The following is a 17,952-nucleotide window of genomic DNA, read 5'->3' on the forward strand; positions in this document are numbered from 1 at the left end:
GTCACACGACGAGTGTTTAACTTTTTCAGGCAATCACAATATAGTATACTATACTGGTGGTCAGTGTGGTCAGGTCACTGGTCAGTCACACTGGCAGTGGCACTCCTGCAGCAAAAGTGTGCACTGTTTAATTTTAATAATATGTACTCCTGGCTCCTGCTATAACCTATAACTGCTCCCCAGTCTCCCCCACAATTAAGCTGTGTGAGCACAGTCAGATATTATACATAGATGATGCAGCACACTGGGCTGAGCACAGATATGGTATGTGACTGAGTCACTGTGTATCGTTTTTTTCAGGCAGAGAACGGATTATATTAAATAAAACTGCACTGGTGGTCACTGGTCAGTGGTCAGTCACTAGTAAACTCTGCACTCTCTAGTACTCCTAAGCTCCAGTAAATCAAGTGTCTCTGTCTCAATCTCACTCTCTCTCTTCTAATCTAAATGGAGAGGACGCCAGCCACGTCCTCTCCCTATCAATCTCAATGCACGTGTGAAAATGGCGGCGACGCGCGGCTCCTTATATAGAATCCGAGTCTCGCGATAGAATCCGAGCCTCGCGAGAATCCGACAGCGTCATGATGACGTTCGGGCACGCTCGGGTTAACCGAGCAAGGCGGGAAGATCCGAATCGCTCGGATCCGTGTAAAAAAAGCTGAAGTTCGGGCGGGTTCGGATTCCGAGGAACCGAACCCGCTCATCTCTAGATACTACTACTCTAAGTTATGCTATTTTTAACATCTTATCCTCCTACCCTTAACACACGTAGTCTATTGTCAGTATATATTTTTTCATTTATTTTTTCATTTTTGGAAAGTATTTTATTTTTTGGTATTTCTATTTTAGTGTTTTTTAGAGTTTCTTTTATAAAGCTTGTCATTTGGCATATTGCTCTTGTTGTATTGTTCATCCTCTATATTGCTATTGATGCATCCCAGAGTGGGTCTGATGCAATAAGAACACTTGGGCACATCTAAATTACTTATTTGCATGTAATACTTACCTCTTTTTAATCACTTTTTTAAATTGTTAAATAAACCCAGCATATACCTTTTTCTAATCAAGCAGTCTCTGTAAAATATCAATTCATACCAATGGTTGCTTAGAATGATCTTATCCATCTTTTCCAACATATATATCTATATACTCATAAAGCACATTAATGCCAGTCACAGAGACGTTAATAATTCTGTCTTCCCACCAGACAAATGCCTGCATTTAGATTGTGAGTGAGCAGTGTACCAGAACTGGAACCTGAATGGAGCATCAGTGCAGGCCAACGCTGCAACAACTGTGCTGCTGGCTGGGACATGGGTGCACCAGTGCCTCCACTTACACCTTCAGGGAAGTCCTAGGGGAAGCTCCTGATCAACAGCAATAACCACCGGCAGCGCTCCCTGGTGACCTAGAGGAGCCCATCTGCTGCTTGGTAGCCCCCAGCATGAGTGCTGCCTCCTGCCACAGAGTTGCTTCCTTATTGTCATGTGTCCTCACTGGCGGCAGTGGGGGACCGGCAGTGATGAGCGGCCAGAGACTAGTGCAGAAGCAGACTGGCAGCCGGAGACTCATTCAGAAGCAGATTGGCTGCTGGGGACTGGCGATGACAGCAGCGGCAGAAGCTGGCTGGCTGATGCTGACTGACTGTGATGACAGTGGGTGCAGCAGCGTAGTCCCATGTACCAAGCACAATGGTCAGGCATCCATGCTCCCTAGCACCCCCTCATTCCAGCTCCCAGGGTGCATGCCCCCTTAGCCTCCCTAGTTATGGCATGCTACAACCAATGTGCATGAACATGAGAGTATTCCTAAAACATATGAAATTTGTTCCTTATGGAGAAGCATTTATACTAACACATTTTGAATTGGGAAAGTCATATTTTTAAAATTTTTTGCTTGAGTAAGATATACAGTAGATGATGAATTAGTTTGACTTGCAACTCTAAATTGTTAAATTGAAGAGGTGGCTTTTTTGGTATTTCACCCAGGCATGACAATGGGCTTTTTCATCCCATGGCCAACAACTGTCTCCACTGGTGCCTTATTCAAACAGACCACATCACCATCAGAATCCTCATTAACAACCTCCTCCTTAGTGCCAGCTACACCCATATCCTCCTCATCCTGGTGTACTTGTACAGTTACATCCTCAATCACAATATCAGCAACTGGCCTGGCAGTGCTCCTCCCAGCACTTGCAGAGGGTGTGCAAATGGTAGTAGGAGGCTCCTCTTCCCATACTGTTTTGGGAAGGTCAGGCCTAGACATCGCAACTGCGGACACACTTGGACTCTCTTTGGGGATTTGTGATATCTCTGAGTTTGAATTCACAGTTGTTTTTTTCCTGTGGTTTAACAAGCTATATTTGTAAAAAAATTTGAGAGGGAGGAGGGTTTCCATTCTCATGAGAAGCTGAACCACCAGTCATGAAGATGGGCCAAGGCCCTAGCCTTTCCTTGGCACTTTGTGTCATGAATAGTATATTGCCAATTTTATGTTTATCATCAGATAATTTCTTTTTTTTTTGTTATTAATTTTGCTTCTTGGATTTTACATGTCCTCTATGACATTGGGCATCAGCCTTAGCAGACAACTATGATGGAATTGCATTGTCAATGTCATGACTGGTGGCAGCAGCTTCAGCACCAGTACTAGGAAGTTGTTCCGGATCTTTCACTACTTTTTCCTCCAAATTTTTGTTCTCCATTTCACAGGACATTGCACCTTTATTTTTACAGCACATGACAGGGCCACAGCATTCCTTTATTTTTACAGAACCCCTGTATTTTTACAGCATACAGGACAGGGCCACAGTGGTCATTTATTTTTACAGCACCCCTGTATTTTTACAGCATACAGAAGAGGGCCACAGTGTTCCTTTCTTTTTACAGCACCCCTGTATTTTTACAGCATGCAGGACAGGGCCACAGCATTCCTTTATTTTCACTGCACCCCTCTATTTTAACAGTATACAGGACAGGGCCACAACATTCCTTTATTTTTACAGCACCATTGTATTTTTACAGTACACAGAACAGTGATGCTTTATTTTTACAGCACATAGAACAGTGCACCTGTACAGCACTGGACTGCACCATCCCTGTACAGCACCACAAACAGCACAGGACACCAAAGAAAAGCACCTCTGTTCAGCACAGAACATCAGCACCCCTAACAGCACAGGACAGCACATCTGTACAGAACAGGACAGCAGCATCCCTAACAGCAGAGGACATCACCCCAGAACAGCACAGGACAGCAGCACCCCTGTACACTACCACCCACAGACAGACAGAGGCCTGCTCCCTCACTCTTTAAGTCTGTATTAAAAATGGCAGTGACAAGCGGCTCCTTATATGGTATCCAAAACCCATGAGAATCCGACAGCGGGATGATGATGGTTTGCCTCAATCTGGTATCCGAGTCTGGTGGGAAGTCCCAAGCCAGACTCGGATCCTGTCTTGGATCGTGAAGTTGGGGGGTGTTCAGATATCTGAGATCCAAACCCACTCATACCTAATCTGTATTAACTTAATGTTTTGGTTTTGTCAAAATCACCCTCATGTTTTTGTTTTTTAATCTGTTTTTTTTTATTGATAAAACAGCTAAAATCACATAATTTGACCCTTTCTTGTTCCCTTTTTTGTTCAGTATTGTTAACCTTAATAACATTAATTTCCAGACATTTCCAGTCAATTTTGACCACTTCACAGCTCACAATATTGTTTTCATCCAGTTTAAGTCTTTATGTTTGCACTGAACCAGCTGTCTGAATGAGATAAGTAACAGCAGTTGGTGGCACAAATATGTTGCATTTCAGGTCCAAACATAGCACATCTAGGAAACACATGTAATGGCTGACAGGATTGCAGTTTAATAAACTGTACAACCCCACAGAGAGTAACCAAGATTGTTTTCATTAATAAATTTGGTATTATGCCCAAGCATCAGAGTGGCTTTATTTTTATCATGGGCAAAAACTTCTGCCACTGCACAAACAACATCATAAACATCCTCGTTATGCTCAGTAGTGTCAGTTAGTATACAAATATATCCTAATTCTGTTAGACTTCCACAGTATCATCCTCAATTTCTTTTATGTCATCATCAAAGTCTTTACTTGTACTACACATTCCCACATTTGCAGATAGTGCAGACATGGTGGAAAGAGGTGAAGGATGCTTCTCTATGAAAAATGTCAGAATCACACATGCAGTAGCTGATCTGGACACCCCTAGACTCTCTTTCAGGGATTTGTGAACATACAGTTTGTTCTTCATTCTTATTGTTCTTTTTTTTTCAGGGGCACTGCTTTGTCAGTTTCTAATGTGATAGCATTACTCCTTTTTAAACAGTATAAAATATTTGGGGTTCAGGTGCCCTTTCCTAAACATTCTGCCCCCTGAACCACGTTTACCAGATGTTGTAGTACTTTCATGACTGGCAGCAGCCACAGCACTAGTACTTGATTGCCACTCCTGCTCTTCTATAGAGTGATTGTGATCTATATTGACTCAGTGCTTATACTAATGTGAATGTAGCGGGGTACAGCACGTACAGCACACACAAGTTGTACAAAAAAACAACTATAGTATTTATTAGAGATGTGCACCGGCCCCTGTCATGGGTTTTGATTTTGGATATGTATCTCCTTTGTGTTTTGGATCTGTATTTGTTTTCACCAAAACCGCCATGGCGGGTTTTGGGTTTGGATCTGTATTATTTTACAAAAATAATAAAAACAGCTACAATCTCAGAAATTTGACCTCTTTTTGTTCCTTTTTGTTCCTTTTAATATCATCAATAACTATAATTTCCACTCATTTCCAGTCAATTTTGACCACCTCACAGCTCACAATATACTGTAGTTTTCCTCCAGTTTAGGACAAAAGGTTGCACCTAGGTAATTGGATTAAGCTAAGCAATAGCAGTGAGCAGCAGAAACTTGTGGTACTTAAACTTCCAACATGGCATATCTAGAAAACAGAACAGCACTGCAGTAGCAGACAGTAAGGCAGTTTAATCCACTATATAAACTCATAGTGGATTAAATAGTGGATTATAGTGGACTCATAAATTTTGATAAATCTTGTTGGTGTAGAACAATAGGCACTAGTAGAATGTTAAATGGAGTCCAAACAGTTTCTCCTTAAGCAGGTTTGGACATTTATTCAAGATTGCAGTGGATGTCATCTGATGGTAGCGCCATGGTAGCACCATTTTGCATCTTTCAAAAATAGACTTTTGCAACAGCTAATGCACCTTTTCACAGAAATCTATTTTTAATTTCTAAGCATTATTGGTAAAAAGCACATACTGTAGTTTGTTTTTATTCTGACATATGGAAATGTAAATTTCAAAGTGTTCCTTATAAGTGCATGACCAGACATAAGATTTGGGGTGGATTATGCACCTGGATCTACCATTTTATCATGAGGCATGCATACTCTCACAGCTAAGAGATTAGTCTTTGCCTCCTAATGCAAAGCAATGGGTCAACTTCGAAAGTGTACTTATATCTGAATACACTCTAAAAGACCATTTGGATACCCAAACAGATGCCCCCATTGTTTTTATGTGCAACAAACACTTATTTATATATACTTTAGACTTTTGACAACTTAATGTTTAATACCATGAAAATTACTCTCCCTACCAAAATACTTTCTGTTTTGACTCTTTTCAGATTCATTCAATCTTTCAACTTCTCCAGATGGTGCACTAAGGTGATTACAAATATTGCACATATAGCAGATCTATTGCATTCAATATCTTTGATCCCCTTTACCCAACTTCAAGTCAAATCTGATCTTCCATGCCACAACCTGTAAAAGTATCTTCAGATTTGCCACTGTATGCTAGAGTCCAATGGACTCTTGCATCTCCACTGCTAGAAATGTTGTCTAGACTTACTGTACCTGAGGTGGTAATAGAGTCATTATTAGTTTTTGGTATAATTATTTTCAAATCAGTGTCTCTAAGGTGAAATCCAAGTCTCAATTACAGTGGGAGGAAAATATCAAATTAATTCTTTTGGTTAAACAGTGGAAACAATTTTCATCATATGTCATTGCCAAGTTCAGAAATTTTGGGTAAGAGCCTAAGCAGTCTAATGACACCTAAATCCCTTTTTCCTGTTGTATTCAAGCTTCTGCAATCCATACCACCAACTCCCTCATCGTCAATTTCCTCCTCAGTCAGTATTGGAAGTAGTTCTGCAGGCCATGTCACTTGACTGATGAGTCCTCTTCAATCTGGGATTCCTCCAGAGGATCCTTGAGTGCTATTCCTACTACTACTGTTGTTGTTGCTGCTGGGAGTCGATCGTCATCCCAATGAGGAAGTCGGAAGACCATTTGTACTACTTTAACTAAGCAATTGACTGTCCAACAGTCCTTTATGAAGAAGATGAAATATGACAGCAGTCACCCTGTTGCAAGAGGATCACTGAGGCCACAACAACTATGCTGGTGTTAGATGTGCGTCCAGTATCCGCCATTAGTGCAGTGGGATTTAGACAGTTGATGGACGTACTGTGTCCCCGGTACCAAATCCCATCTAGATTCCACTTCACTAGGCAAGCAATACCCGGACTGTAGAGGGACATTAAGAAAAGTATACTCAGTGTCCTAAAAAATGTGGTAGTAACCACTGTCCACTTAACCAATGACATGTGGACAAGTGGAGCAGGGCAAACTAAGGACTACATGACTGTGACAGCCCACTGGTTAGATGTATTGCCTTCCACAGCAACAACAGCAGCATCTCACAAATGCCAACTCTTTCCTAGGCAGGCTATGCTGTGTATCACCAGTTTCTGTAAGAGTCACACTGCTGACAACCTCTTACAGGAACTGATGGACATCTCCTTGGAATTTGTGATATCTGACAACGACACCTACAGATGTATCCTCATACACCGTTGCTCATAGCGCGCTATTTAGGGTCCTGAATCGCGAGTTGTATTACGTTATGGCGTGCGTTGTGTCCCACGCCATGTAATACACATTTTCACCGCTAGGTGGCGAATGCTCCATGTTAAGCACGGTGCCGCGCGTTCACTAAGAGTAGAACACATCATATATTTACCTGGAGAGCCAGCTCATATCGTCGTCAGCAGTGGCATAATGGTTACAGTGTCTGCTTGCAATGCGTGTATCCCGCGTTTGAATCCTGTTGAGACTAGAATTTTTTTTTTTTGTGAATTTATTTAATGTCATTTTTAATGGAATGGGAAAAGTCAGAAAAAAAAATGCGTGGGGTCCCCCCTCCAAAGCATAACCAACCTCGGGCTCTTCGAGCCGGTCCTGGTTCTAAAAATCCGGGGGGGAAACGGACAGGGGATCCCCCGTATTTTTAAAACCAGCACCGGGCTCTGCGCCTGGTGCTGGTGCAAAAAATTTTGGGGACAAAAAGAGTAGGGGTCCCCCGTATTTTTTACACTAGCATCGGGCTCCACTAGCTGGACAGATAATGCCACAGCCGGGGGTCACTTTTATACAGTGCCCTGCGGCCGTGGCATTAAATATTCAACTAGTCACCCCTGGCCGGGGTACCCTGGGGGAGTGGGGACCCCTTCAATCAAGGGGTCCCCCCCCAGCCACCCAAGGGCCAGGGGTGAAGTCCGAGGCTGTCCCCCCCATCCAAGGGCTGCGGATGGGAGGCTGATAGCCTTGAGAAAAATTACAGAACATTGTTTTTTTCCAGTAGTACTACAAGTCCCAGCAAGCCTCCCCCGCAAGCTGGTACTTGGAGAACAACAAGTACCAGCATGCGGGAGAAAAACGGGCCCGCTGGTACCTGTAGTTCTACTGGGAAAAAAATACCCAAATAAAAACAGGAGACACACACCGTGACAGTAAAACTTTATTTCACACCTGCCGACACATACATACTGTACTTACCTATGTTGACCCGCCGACTGCCACGTCTCCCTCGTCACTCTAGAATCCGGGGTACCTGTGAATAAAATTATACTCACCTGATCCAGGGTCCAAAGTATAATCCACGGACTTGTGAAAAAAAAAAACGCAATTACCCGTGCCAGCGGACTGAAAGGGGTCCCATGTTTGCACATGGGACCCCTTTCCTCGAATGCAAAGACACCCCCATGACTGCTGTCACAGAAGTGTCTCTTCAGCCAATCAACGTCCTTGCACTCTGCTGATTGGCTGTATGCGCCTCTGAAGTGACAGAAGCGCATCGCAAAGCCTCTCCATTACTTTCAATGGTGGGAACTTTCCGGTCAGCGGTGGGGTTACCCGCGGTCAGCCGCTGACCGCGGGTGACCTCACCGCTGCCCGGAAAGTTCCCACCATTAAAAGTAATGGAGAGGCTTTGCGATGCGCTGTCTGACCTCAGACGCTAGACAGCCAATAAGGTGAGCGCCACGAAGTAGCGCTTCCTGATTGGCTGAAGGGACCTCAGTGACAGGAGTCACGTGGGGTCCCGGCATTCGGAGAAAGGGGTCCCATGTGTCAACATGGGACCCCTTTCAGTCCGCTGGCACGGGTAATTGCGGTTTGTTTTTTTGCCAAGTACGTAGATTATCTCCCGGACCCTGGATCAGGTGAACCTAATTTTTTTCACAGGTACCCCGGATCGTCGGGTAAACATAGGTAAGTATGTATGTGTGTCGACATGTGTGAAATAAAGTTTTACTGTCACGGTGTGTGTCTCCTTTTTTTATTTGGATATTTTTTTCCAGTAGAACTACAGGTACCAGCGGGCCCGTTTTTCTCCTGCATGCTGGTACTTGTGGTTCTCCAAGTACCAGCTTGCGGGGGAGGCTTGCTGGGACTTGTAGTACTACTGGAAAAAACAATATTCTGTCATTTTTCTCAAGGCTATCAGCCTCCCATCCGCAGCCCTTGGATGGGGGGGACAGCCTCGGGCTTCACCCCTGGCCCTTGGGTGGCTGGGGGGGGACCCCTAGATTGAAGGGGTCCCCACTCCCCCAGGGTACCCCGGCCCGGGGTGACTAGTTGGATATTTAATGCCACGGCCGCAGGGCACTGTATAAAATTGACCCCCGGCTGTGGCATTATCTGTCCAGCTAGTGGAGCCCGATGCTGGTGTAAAAAATACGGGGGACCCCTACTCTTTTTGTCCCCCGTATTTTTTGCACCAGCACCAGGCGCAGAGCCCGATGCTGGTTTTAAAAATACGGGGGATCCCCTGTCCGTTTCCCCCCCGGATTTTTAGAACCAGGACCGGCTCGAAGAGCCCGAGGCTGGTTATGCTTTGGAGGGGGGACCCCACGCATTTTTTTTTCTGACTTTTCCCAAAAAAATAAATAATTCTGGTCCCACTATGATTCGAACCCGTCAGCCAATCAGCAGGTAGCGCTACGAAGGGTCCGTTGGCTATTTGAGGCATTCGCCATAGAGTTTAGGAAAAACGACATCTGGTGGACAGAAAGTAGAATGCATGTTACAATTATAACGTGACGTCACATTTACAACGCATCTTATAACGGGAGTTATAGCGCAAGGAGCTGGCGCGAGTGCATGGCTCCCGCTATGCGGTACGCAGCAACGTTATAGCAGGACATATCTGTATATTGTGCTAGCATTAGATCTGGGCAAATTCCTGCACGTCCCATGTTTTGCAAACACAACTAATTTGGAGGAGCAGAATTTTGTTTTAAAATTACAGGGGCATGCAGGAGATGCTGTCGGTGGCCCGAAAAATTTCAGTCTACTTTTGACATTCAGCAACTGTGTGCTGAAGACTGGAGCACCAGCAAACACTTATAAAAACTTCCCTCCTATCACCTGAAGCAAGAGGTAGTAACAAGGTCGAATTCAACCTTCTATTTGCTTCAGAGGATGGAGGATCAGCAAAAGGCCATTTAAGCCTAAACATCCACCTATGACAAAGGAGGGGGAATGCACCTGACTCAAGCGCAGTGGAGAAGGATTTCCGTGTTGTGCAAGGTACTCCAAACCTTCGAACTTGCCACACGTGAATTCAGTTCAGACACTGCCAGCTTGAGTCAGGTCATTCCCCTCACCAGGCTTTTGCAAAAGCATCTGGATAAATTGAAGGAGGAGCTAAGATGGAGCAATTCCACTAAGTATGTGGGACTTGTGGATGGAGAATTTCATTCGCTTTGCCAGGATTCAATGGTGGTCAATCTGTTGAAATCAGAGCACTATATTTTGGCCACTGTGCTCAATCTTAGGTTTATAGCCTATGTTGTATCTCCCTTTCTGCAGAGGTGCAAAGACCTGCTGGTGAGTAAATTGTTAACTCAAGCGGAACGTGACCCATCAACAGCTCCTCCAATTTCTCCTGCCACTGGGGCTGCGAGGAAAAGGATAAGATTTCCTAGTCCACCCGCTGGTGGTGATACAGGGCAGTCAAGAGCAAAAGCTGACATCTGGTCCAGACTGAAGGACCTGCCAACGATTACTGACATGTCGTCTACTGTCACTGCATAGAATTCTGTCACCATTGAAAGAATGGTGGAGGATTATATGAGTGACAGCATCCAAGTAGGCATGTCAGACAGTCCGTATGTATACTTGCAGGGAAAAAAAGGCAATTTGAATGCCCTTGTATAAACGGGCTTTATTATACCTAAATTCCCCCCCCCCCCCCCCCTTCCTGCTGGTGAGAAAATTGTCAGCACATGCGAAACATGATGCGTCAACAGCTCCTCCATTTTCTCCCACAACTGGGGCTGCGAGGAAAATAATAAATATTCCTAGCAGACCCACTGGTAGTGATGCAGAGCAGTCAGGAGCAAGTTTTGACATCTGGTCCAGACTGAAGGAGCTGGCAACAATTACTGACATGTCTACTGTCACTGCATATGATTCTGTCACAACTGAAAGAATGGGGAGAGGATTATTTTGATGACAGCATCCAAGTAGGCATGTCAGACAGTCCGTATATATACTGGCAGAAAAAAGAGGCAATTTGGAGGCCCTTGCACAAACTGGCTTTATTTTAGCTAAGTTGCCCCCCCCCCCCCCCCCCTCCAGTGCGTACTCCGAAAAGGTGTTTAGTTCAGCCGGTAACCTTGTCAGCGGTCGGTGTAGGAGGTTACTTCCACAAAATGTGGAGAAGATGATGTTCATCAAAATGAATTTTAAATTCCTCCAGGAAGACCTTTACCAGCAATTGCCTTTAAATAGTACACAGGGACCTGTGATGGTGAATTCCAGCGGGGACAAATCAAATACTCTGTGAGGATAAGAATTTAAACAGTGAAGGGGTTAAGAAATAAGAGGATGAGGATGGCATCTTGCCTCTGTAGAGCCAGTTTGTGCAAAGAGAGATTAAGTGTTTCATTTTTGGTTGGGGCCCAAACAAACTAATCATTTCAGCCACAGTTGCTGAAATGATGGGTTTGTTAAAGTGTGCATGTCCTGTTTAAACAACATAAGGGTAGGTGGGAGGGCCAAAGGACAATTCCAACTTGCACCTTTTATTTTTCTTAGCATTAAGTGCTCTTGGATTATGTGCTCTTATATTTGATTTGAACTTGTTAATACCTAGGCTTACAATACCATCCCTTTAAACAGGGACACTAAAGAATTACGTAGGTTCTTTGGTTGGCTGACTTCAAGCCTGTTTTTCCCCTCATTTTATTCAGCAACAGCACCTGTATAATCCATTAGCATCCCGGTTTAAAGGGATGGTATTTTAAGCCTATTAATACCACATTTTCAGCCGGTCTAGTTATGCAGCACATGCTACCACAATCCTTCACTGTTAGTTATCTATACTAAAATGGCAAATAGTACTGAGTAAAACTAAATTCTACCTCCATGTGATTGTTCTGAAGCATTTTGTTTTATCTGAACTTTCGGGGAAAAAAATCAAACTATCCAAGATCTGACACTGGAGAATCAACTACTGTAGTTTCAGAGTAAGCTGTGGCCCTATAACTGCATTGTACGTACTGTCTGTTTTCATTGCATATATCTTGAAATAAACAATAAACAGTAAATATAAATTGTATACTGTAAAAAACAGACATGAAACAACTAACAAATCTGAGGAAGAGAAATCAAGAGGAAAGATTCCTCTTGTGCTAGTACTGCTGTAAAAAGATTACAAGGTCTGGTTTAACAAGTTCATTTTACAACCTTGGCAAGTTCCATTAAATGAGTGCTCCACTGCATCTACTCTAATGAGCTGTTTGGGAACAAGGTCTCTGGATTGTGTTATACAGTAAAGTCAAAAGTCCATACATCATTAGACACATGCAAAACAATTGACTTTAAGCGAGAAAGGCAACTGGAACAACTAAATGTACTTCAAGGCATGACAAATTTTATGATCACCCGCAATGTCACATTATGTGAACATTGTAACCTATTTCTACGTAGGACTAAAGGTTTGCAATTAAATTACATAAGGCAGTTATAGCTAAAAATGTGCTGTTCCATGAGCACATAACATTTATTATTCTACTAATAACATATACCATGTTCATTGCGTCAGAAACTCATTTGTTATTAAAGTACAATATTCATAATAACACAAAAATTATGCTTTATCAGTGGAAACTGACCACAAATTACAGAATATTTTCTCAGCATTAATCATGAGTCACAATCTGTATGACAATAAATGTTTTTACAAAAATGGATAAAAAAATTATAAATGGTTCAGAAATATCTATAGTTGAGAGAATACTGCTAAAGATGTCATTAACAAAGTTCTTAGCCTTGGGTCCCCTAAATCAGTGGTTATCAACCTCGGTCCTCAAGTACCCCCAACAGTTCATGTTTTCCAGGTCACCTAGCTGGTGCACACGTGTATTCATTACTCCCTGACACATTTTAAAAGACCCAGAGGTGGAGCAAATTATCACTTGCAATCCTGTGAAGAGACCTGGAAAACATGAACTGTTGGGGGTACTTGAGGACCGAGGTTGAGAACCACTGCCCTAAATCATTTTGCAAATCTAACCTCCCAACATGATCCATTCCAGGAGGAACAAAAAATGCCCTGTTCATGGATGCGACCACACCAGCAAGTGCTTTATGTGACCTGGTCGCACAGGATGCGACCAGTCAGATAAACAGCAACTGCAGGGATGGACAACTTCCCGCAGCTGTAGCTCTCAGAGGAATCAGAAGGTACCTCTGCCTCCCTGCACCCTCCCCCAGTGTTTGCCATGCTCCCGATCACTGCTGATCGGTCAGCATGGCAGGACCCCCCACCCAGCAGCTTCAGACAATACCAGCCACTGTGAAAGTGTTAAATAATCTCCCACCCATCCCAGTGTACATTGTGGCTGTCCAGGCTTTTAAAATGTAAGCCATGATGGTCATGATATTCCGATGGTGACAACCGATGTTTTCGATGTTTTTGGGGAAAAATATTTTTTTCCAAATATAAAAAAAGCTATTTTTTTTTTCACTAAAATCATTTTGGATAAGGTTAAATACATTCTTCGCCTAATTCACTCATAAAAATATAATTTCTAAGCAGTTTTTGGAAAAACATTTTGTCAGTTAAGTGGTTAATGTAAGATTGCTGTTATCTGTGCTGAAAGACCTTTCTTATTAATTAACCTGTTCAAAACAGGTGACAGCATTCGTATATTAAGAGGAAAGTCCAGGATAAGAGCATTTTGTTCTTTTTAAAAATGGGTCATGTTGGGAGGGGTGCAACAGTACAACAACCACATGATCATATACAGTATAAGAGTAACATGAGGTGAGTTCACGTCCATTTGTCTTATATGTCTGAAAGGAGTAACATCTCTCAATTAACCTGATTCTAAGTCACACTCACTGCTGATGTCAGATGCAGTGGAGTGATCTTTCTCTTTGGAACAAGTGTCTAAATCACACTGCACACACGTACAGATAGCAGGCACACAGAGGTGGAAATTTACTATTCCTCCGAATTCACTCAAATTTTTTTTTTCTAAGTGTCATCTCTGGAATTTACTAAACACAAATCTCGGCAGTGTTGGGGCTATTTATATTGAGATCACAGCCGTCCACAAAAATACGAATTAATAGACCATTTGTGAAACACGGGTGTTATTTTATATAACACGGGAATTTGCTAAGAATTTGTATTCCCAATCACTGCCGACTAGGGAAGCCAATCCCGGGCCATTTTTTCAATCCCGGGTATCGGGATTGAAAAATGGCCAATCTCGGGATTCCCGGGATACCCGGAATTGGCTTTTACCTAGGTGGCCGCCCCCTCACCCCACCCCGCCCCACCCGCCCCGCTCATATAACTCACCATATACCGGGGGCGGGCGGGAGGGAAACACCGTGTTAACGCTGCTGGCGTCTCCCAGCAGCAGCTAACAGTGCAGAGTGACCTCTCACGCTGCACTGGGGACCCGGAAGCAGGATGCCAGGCAGCGTTTGAGCATCCTGTGGACGCTCAACGCTGATCCCTCAATCCCCGGGATTGGAGCTTCCAATCCTGGGATTGAACCCCAGCCATTTTTGGGCCTAAATCCCGGGATCCCGCCAATCCTGATCCCGGGATTGGCCACCATACTGCCGACATTAGCCAAACACTGCCGGGAAAGCATAAAATTTGTACAAAAATTGAACTTTCAAATAGAACAGCTTCTGGCTGGCGTGTTTAGATAATCATGCACGGATCAGTGAGATCCATGCATGCTTCTCTGTGTAAAATTGTTAAAAAAAATAAAAAAATGCATGAGGTCCCCCCTCCAAAGCATAACCAGCCTCTGGCTCTTTGAGCCAGTCCTGGTTGTTATAATACAACGGAGAAAATGTGTAGGTGTTCCACGTATTTATACAAACAGCACAGGGGTCTTGAGCCGGTCCTGGTTCCAAAAAAATGGGGGACAAAAGAGGTAGGGGTCCCCTTTATTTCTGAAACTAGCACCGGGCTCCACTAGCCAGGGAGGTGATGCCGCAGCCAGGGGACACTTTTATATTGGTCCCTGTTGCCAAAGCATCACTCCCCCCAACTAGTCACCCCTGGCTGGGGTTCCTTGGGGGATTGGGGACTCCTTAAATCAAGGGGCTCCCCCTCCAGGCACCCAAGGGCCAGATGTGAAGCCTGAGGCTATCAAACCCCATCCCTGGGCAGTGGATGGGGGGCTGATAGCCAAAATTGTGTAAAAAATTTGAATATTGTCTTTTGGTGTGGAACAAGTCACAGCAAGCCTCCTCCGCTTGCTGGTACTTGAAGAACCACAAGTACCAGCAAGCATGGAATTAATGGGCCTGCTGGTTCCTGTAGTTCAACAACAAAACATATACCCAAATAAAAACACAACACACACACCTTGTGCAGTTCTTAACAGCTCAGGTAGCACACCTATGCTTTGTATATGGGCAGCTAAAATGGCAAACTACATCAAATTTTCACACTCATGAAGACTTTAATATATATCATGTAATCAGACACATAAAATTATTCAACAGCATGTTTCACACAAGAAAAACCTTATTAATATACTTTCTTACAAAGAAGCCCCGATTAACAACACTGGACTGTCTGACATGCCAATTTGGATGCTTATCACTGTAATATTCATCAACCATTCTTTCAATGGTGACAGCATCATATGCAGTGACAGTAGACATGTCGGTAATTGTAAGTAGCTCCTTCAGTCTGGACGAGATGTCAAAACTTGTTCCTGACTGATCTGCGGGTTTCTTTGGAAAATTTTGTTTTTTCTTTGCAGCCGCAGTACTAGTAGTCACTGAGTGATGCACCCATAAAAATATATTTTTTTGCTCTAGATCACACACAGATATATAGCAGTAGTATACATAAGTACTGGTAGTCATCACTGAGTGACACACCAATAGAAATATATTTTTTGCTCTGGATCACTCACAGATATATAGCATTAGTGTACGGCAGTACTGGTAGTAATCACTGAGTGATGCACCAATAGAAATATATTTTTTTCTATGGATCACACACAGATATATAGCAGTAGTGTACAGCAGTACTGGTAGTTGTTACTGAATGGCGCACCAATAGAAATATATTTTTTGCTCTGAATCACATGGGTGTGGTATTTAAGGTAGATAGTGTTAAATTCGTTTAACTTACAGGAAGAAAAAGCAATACCTTAAATACACAAATGTTCAGGCCGCTGCGACTGCTAAGCGTGTGTGTGAAACCCTGTATGAAATGCGTACATGTTGCGTAAGCACGCCATCATGCTATAAGCACAAAGTAGCTACATGTGCGGCATAAAACACTTTATAACCCCTAACAGTAAAGGAATGCAACACCATTTGTATATATAATGTTGTGGTCCAACGCAGCAACAAATATTTACTTTGAAGGGGGTACAACAGAAATACAATAAAACAACAGAAAAGCTACAACCAATGGATATATACGTTTGTTCGCCTGCACCACCCGGATCCGGCCCTCAGTCAATCTGGAAAGATGACCTTCAGCGAATGAGACTGAGACCGGCCAGGAGGCTTGGCTTTTATACAATAGTCCAAAGCATGAAACAAAGGAAATTGTAATCTCTTCATCCATAGGTCAAAGGGATGGTCATTTATAGTACATGAGGGGTCATAGGTCAGTTTGAATAGGTGGGCGATGCCTGGTCCAGGTGCACTTGCAGATGTCCTCCACTGGGTTCCCGCCGAATATCAAGAGTACAGTAAACAGTGTAATATTAATATTGTACTCTTGCACATATCTATGGGCAGGAGCGTGCTACATTCTGCAAACTGCCATCGGAATATTGCCCTTGAAATACTGTACAGCTGGATACCAAACACCGCCTCCTAACCTAATTCTGTCCCCTCATATCCTGTAAAGTTTAATCCCTCTGATGTTATACCTCTGAAGCAAATGTAACTTGCTAGTGTGGTGCATATAGGCTATGTGTAAATTATGCACTATGTGGATTAAATATCAGATATGTCTTTGTGGATTTTTCCATGCGATTGCATATGCTACCGTATTTACTCATACCACACGTTAATACGCAGGAATTCGTGAGCCCATGTACGCAATGTGCGGGCATGCGCACGCACGGCTGAACAAGCACACGCACGGAGGCCACTCTGTGTGGTGTTTGCACGTGATGCATGTGGGTATAATATTTTCGACTTCGACAATAGTAACTAGGTTGACGGTGTCTAGGTCGACCACTATTGGTCGACAGCAACTAGGACGACAGGGTCTCTAGGTCGACAGGGTCTTTAGGTCGACAGGTCAAAAGGTCAACATGAGTTTTTTATGTTTTTTTGGTGTCATTTTCTTCGTAGAGTGACCGGGAACCCCAGTTAGTGCACCGTTCTCCAGGCAAAGTGCCTCATTCTGCTATCACTTTGCTCGGCACAGATTACCGTTCCAATCGTAGTCCACTTGGATCGTTAAGTATGAAAAGGTTCAAAAAAAGAAAAAATTCGTGAAAATTCTCATGATGAGCTTTTGACCTGTCGACCTAAAACATGTTGACCTAGAGACCCTATCAACCTAGAAATCCTGTCGACCTAGTTACTGTTGACCAATAGTGGTCGACCTAGATAGTATCAATCTAGTTACTGTTGACGTAGAGACCGGATCCCGGAACACATACAGATATACAGCAGGAGTGTATTGCAGCTGCAGTACTAGTAGAGTGATGCACCAATAGAAATATATTTTTTGCTTTGAATCACCCCCAACTATATAGCAGTAGTATACAGCAGATGTAGTACTAGTAGTCAGAGTGATGCACCAATAGAAATATATTTTTAGTTTTGGATCACACAGAGGATATAGCAGTAGTATACAGCAGTACACGACCCCTTATAGACAGAGAACAACACCTGGTCCTCTACACAGCAACAGTATGCTATATGCAGTGCACTGTCTACTATGCAGAGTCCTAACACAGAGACTTACACAGCACACCTACACAAGCAGCAACCCAGGTTAACTCAACTCTCCTAAAAAAATAAGGATGCCAAGGAAAGAAAGGTACTCCCTCAGGAGCGACCGTAGGAGATTTAACAA

The sequence above is a fragment of the Pseudophryne corroboree genome, chromosome 10 (genome assembly GCF_028390025.1).
Source record: "Pseudophryne corroboree isolate aPseCor3 chromosome 10, aPseCor3.hap2, whole genome shotgun sequence".
Taxonomy (NCBI): domain Eukaryota; kingdom Metazoa; phylum Chordata; class Amphibia; order Anura; family Myobatrachidae; genus Pseudophryne; species Pseudophryne corroboree.